This window comes from Carassius auratus, chromosome 33, assembly GCF_003368295.1.
Source record: "Carassius auratus strain Wakin chromosome 33, ASM336829v1, whole genome shotgun sequence".
Taxonomy (NCBI): domain Eukaryota; kingdom Metazoa; phylum Chordata; class Actinopteri; order Cypriniformes; family Cyprinidae; genus Carassius; species Carassius auratus.
The window spans coordinates 1464842-1470921 of NC_039275.1; positions in this window are offsets into that span (position 1 = coordinate 1464842).

Here is a 6080-nt window from a genome sequence, read left to right on the forward strand (position 1 = left end):
TCTCCACCTCGCGTCCCTCGGGGTCTGTGAACTGTGATTTATTTCTGCGGTGACTCTCATAAGTGTTTGCGTGTCATTTGGAAGCCAAAGACCGTGATGTCATCGTACAGTCTCTGAAGGGCTCTTCACACTGACAACGTTTTACAGCAACAAAACCAAGATTTTCATTTTTGTAAACATTGTTTTTTCTATGTTTATGAATCATTTTCTGCATGTAGTTTATAAATCATACAGTTTTAATGCTAAAATGTTTTTGAGATGAGTCTCTTCCGCTCACCGACTTTGCATTAATTTGCTCAAAAATTTCAGTAAAAACAGTAAAATTTTGAAATATTACAATTAAATTAAATAACAGTTTTTTATGTGAATATGTACTAAAATGTAATTTATTGCTGTGATGCTCCGCTGTATTTTCAGCTTCATTACTCCAGTCTTCAGTGTCACATGATCTTCAGAAATCAAGATTTTTTCAAATTAAAAATACAGTAAAAATTGCAAAATTTTGAAATATTATTAGAATTTTAAATAACGGTTTTCTATGTGAATATCTGTTAAACAATAATTTATTTCTGTGATCGAAGCTGAATTTTCAGCATCATTCCTCCAGTCTTCAGTGTCACAATATCTTCAGAAATCAAGATTTTTATTTGATTAAAAATACAGTAAAAACTGCAATATTTTGAAAAATTATTAGAATCTAAAACAGCTGTTTTCTGTGTGAATCTGTGTTAAAGTGTAATGTATTCCTGTGATTCAGCGCTGTATTTTCAGCATCATTCCTCCAGTCTTCAGAGTCACATGATCTTCAGAAATCATGAAAATATGATGATTTACTGCTCAAGATACATTTCTGATTATTATCAATATTGGCCGTCATATTTCAGGCTGCATTGATGACTATAAATATCAAATGAACAGCATTTATTTAAAACAGAAATCTTTTGTAACCTTAGAAATGTCACTTTTATATCAATTTAATGTGTATTTTAAATTTAATTAATTTCTAAAAAAAAAAAAAAAAAAAACTTGAACAGTCATAACATTTTACTGTTGTCAGTGTAAACAGCTCTATGGAGTCTCCCAGATGATGATGTTTTCTGCAGTCTTCCTCCATCCAGAAACTCTCTGATTGTGTCTTGAAATGTCTGTAAGCATCTTTACTTATCCTCGTGTCTTGTAATGCTCTAAAAACTGTATCGAGTGCAGTATATAGACGTCAGCATACATTTAAGAGTGTGATATATCTTTGAAGTGTTTAAATTATTTTTATACTTACACATGACGTACATACAGACACACATACACACATGTACATATTTGATACACGCTTTTCTTGTAAAATCTGACAGTTTGTCAGTATACCGTCAGGGACTGTTTCTGTGTTCTGAGCATCTCATATAAGTCGTGACGTGCACCTTTATATATCTGCAGGGAATATTTCAATCGTCATTCATATCCATATGTACTGTCTGATATCACTGAAGATCTCCACATCTCGTCTCCTTTGCATTTATTGAGCCTGTACAAACCTACATTTTGTGTTCAATTGAAGTGCAACTTTGAGATTGAAAGTGCTGTTTCAGTATCATTAACATTTTTATTGATATTCTGAATATCATTTTATAGCATAAGAATTTTATGTATATATATAGTAATTATACAATAATTTTTGTTGTTTAAAATAAATTTTGTGGAATAAAGAAACGTTTAATTTGAACTGGGTTTGTACAGGCTTCGTAACTTTAATTCGCTGTTGTTCATCTTTCTCATAGTCTATGTGTAGTTTCTGCTAGAGATGTTAATGAGAAAAAGGAAAAAATGCATCTGGGTTAAAAAAAATATCTAGAGATTTTACGAGAGACTTGGAGCGATTATGCAGTTCTGTAAAAGATGCGTTTAATATTGTTTTCATCCGAGCAGATGTTGTGTTTTTACCCAGCATGCTTTGTCCGCTCTTTTCAAAGGTGACTAATTAGACCCCCCTCATTTAACCTAATTAGATCATTTATCACCTGTTCATATGGTTCATCCCAAAATAGCTCATAATTTTTAGCTGTTTATCAATTTGCACAATATTTCCGCCGATGAGCGCCGTCCTCTCAGTTGCATGTTGTTTATGAGCCTTTAGGACATTAGAGTGGTTTTCAGGTGAAGGATTTATATTGAAATATATGTATGGCAAGCCGTTTTAACATTTACTAATATATGTTATCATGCTACTAGTACATTTTTTTTTAGATATAAGCATCTTTTCCATTAGGGACTAGTACTTATTCATTAGCTACAAGAGCTTATTCTTTAGGTACTAATATCTTTTTAAAATATACTAGTATTTATTCAGTAAATACCAGTAGCAATATGGCAAGCAGTTTTAACATTTAATCTATAAAACAATCTGGCACCTATTTTAGTATATAGTTTCTATTTCATTAGGTACTGGTACTTATTAGGTTAGTGGTGCCTATTAAATATATACTAGTACTTATTTCTTTAGTAACTAGTAACTGTTCAATTAGTAACGCATTTCATATTATTGCCATGGACTTTTATGGGGATCTGTTATTCGGATATCAGTTATTCTCAATGTGACATTACATATTTTTATATACTAGTAGTTATTTATTAGGTATTAGTACTTATTTATTGGACACTAGTCTCTATTTTAATTGTTACTAGTAATAATTCTTATGTTATTAGTCACAACTGCTTTTTTACTCGTCTTAACTAGTCAGAATGTTCACTGTAGTTTAATTAAAAGTCCTACTTGCAAAATAATAAAGTGCTACTTTAATAAATGTGTGTTGGTATCTGTTGAACAAGTACTAGTATCTATTCAATGAGTTCTAGTATGTAACGAATAAATACTAGTATCTGTTTAACAGGTAAGAATAATAAATTTAAGGAATAAATACTAGTATGTAATAAAAACAATATCTAATAAGTACAAATATCTAATGAATAAGTGCTTCTATCATATAAATTAAATTCCAGTGTATAATTTATCCTTACTAGTATCTAATTTAAAAAGTACTAGTATCTATTTTATAGGAACTCGTATCTAATAAATGCTACTGTCTATTTAATAAATATTAGTGTTTAATATGTACTAGTATTTATTTCATAAGTAGACTACTAGTATCTAATGATAAATATTAGTATGTAATGAATGAGTACTAATGTCTGTTAAATAACTACTAGTATCTAATATATAAGTATTATTATCTATTCAATAAGAACTAGTATCTATTTAATAGATAGTGGAATTAAAAATAAATACTAGTGTCTATTTAATATGTACTAGTATCTAATGTATATGTGCTAGTATCCAAGGAATAAATACTAGTATGTAATAAATACTACTATCTAATAGGTAAAATACTAGTGTCAATTGCATAGGTACTTGTATCTAATAAATACTAGTGTCTATTTATTAAGTACCTGTATATATTTATCCACCACTAGTATATAAGGAATAAATACTAATATGAACAAGTACTAGTAACTATTCAATAGTTCTAGTATGTAACGAATAAATACTAGTATTTTTTAACAGGTACGAGTAATGAATCTAAGGATTAAATACTAGTATGTAATAAATACTACTATCTAATAGGTACAAGTATCTAATGAATAATTGCTAGTATCAAATAAGTAAATACTTGTGTCTATTTAATAGTTACTAGTATCCAGTGAAAAAGTAGTAGTATCTATTTCATAGTTACTTTTATCTAAAAAATGCTAGTATATTTTTAATAGTTACTAGTATATAGTAAAAAAGTAGTAGTATCTATTTCATAGTTACTTTTATCTAATAAATACTAGTGTCTATTTAATAGTTACTAGTATCTAGTGAAAAAAATACTAGTGTCAATTGCATAGGTACTTGTATCTAATAAATACTAGTGTCTATTTATTAAGTACTAGTATTTATTTATCCACCACTAGTATATAAGGAATAAATACTAGTATGAACAAATAATAGTAACTATTCAATATTTAATAGTTACTAGTATCTAGTCGAAAAGTACTAGTATCTATTTCATAGTTACTTTTATTTAATAAATACTTGTGTCTTTTTGATAGTTACTAGTATCCAGTGGAAAAGTAGTAGTATCTATTTCATAAGTACTCGTATCTAATAAATACTAGTGTACATTTAATAAATACTAGTATATATTTATTCATTACTAGTATCTAATGAATAAGTATTAGTATCCTAGTGAACAAGTAATAGCATGTAATGAATGAGTACTAGTATATATTTAATAAGAGCTAGTATCTAAAGAATAAGCACTATTATCTAATGAATAAGTATGAATACCTAGTGGAATAGATGCTAGTAACTTAAAATACTTTAAGTACTAGTAGAATGAAAATACATACTAGTTTGTCTTAAGGATTAAATGTTAGCATGCCTTGCCATAAAAGATGTTTATCTGTGTTTGGTGTGTACTTATTGCGACTTTTGGCTTCGGTTGCGAAACGCAGTGGGAAGTGAGAGTCTCACATTGGGACGGCGGATCAGTCAGGTGATTTCAGACCATATGGCATCTAAAAAGAGCTGCTGAGGAACCGATCCGAGCCAAATCCGTCATCCCGGATTCATTAGCATTTTATAATGAAATGCATTTGATGGAACTGAAATAGCAGGATCGAGAAGAGCCGTTTCCCAGAAGGAAATATGCTTTCTGAGGAGAATAATTTTGTAGCTGGCACACATTTAAGTGTGTCACAACCTCAAATATGCTCCTCTTAGAGAGCTTTCTGAATATATTTATGTAGAGGATATTGGTAAATGGTGAAGTGGTTGATGTTAATGTTTGTTTCTTGGGGCTGATTTTTAAAGGGTTGTGTTTTTTCCCATTTGGCCTCTCAAATGAACCATTGAAGTCAATTACAGTGCATGGATTTGTTCCACATATCATAGACTCTTACAGGCAATAGAATTAAGATGTAGATTAAGAGAATTGATTTCAAATTTCAGACAAATTGTTTGATGAAACAATACAAGGGCTTTTATGATACGTGTCTTAATGAATCAGTTATGATCTTGTTGCATGTCTGTGTTTCCTGTGAAATAAACCCTCTCCTTCAACAAAGGGAGATTGATTTGACCTTTGTCTTTCTGCTCGTATTTCTTCTCTTCTCTTTTGTCTGGGATGTATTGCTATCGACAGCATTATTGTCCAGTGATTGTGCGAAGCTCTCAGCAGATTGAATTCATTGGACTTTTACTTAATTAAATGCCTCTTTATTTCTCCTGTTTTGTCAGCAGTTATTTGTTCCAAAGCTTAAAATAGAGCTGAGCCAATGAGTGTATATTGTTCTGTAGGAAGTGATTATTATAATTATGATGAATACTAATATTCTCATGGAATAAGAGCTGAGGAAATGAGTATGAACCGATAAAATAAATGCAGTGTGAATGTAATGCAAGTTTCTTTGGATGAAAGCATCTGGCGGTTAGTAAGATTTCTTTTTTCTTTTTTAAAGACACAGAGCTCGTGCAAACGTTAAACACCGAATTTATGCAATTATAAATGTAATGTATCTGAGGGCAGACTGGACTGATACTGTGTTTAAGAGAAAGAAACAGAGTTATCTGCAGTAAATGGGTTTTATAGTCAACAGGCACAGCAGATGCTTTCCGTACAAATAAAATGAGCTGTAAACCAACAGAAGCAAAATTATGCACAAGAAAGCAAATGTTTTAAATACATATTTGGCCAAAAACAAAACAAATCAACTCTATTTGGCTGTTTTCCAGCACACACATGCTCACACCCAAAAACACGGTCTGGCACAATGCAAAGCCTCTTCTGTTTCCATTTGCCAATAGAGGCAAAAAAGTTTAAAATAAGTAGGATTTGTAATGACTTTTAAAGAAGCATCTTCTGCTCACAGAGGCTGCATTTATTTGACCAAAAATACAGTAAAAATTTGAAATATTATTCTAATGTAAACATCTGTTTGAATCTGTGTTAAAGTGTAATTTATTTCTGTGATTCTCCGCTGTATTTTCACCAGTCTTCAGTGTCACATGATCTTCAGAAATCATGAAAACATGATGATTTACTGCT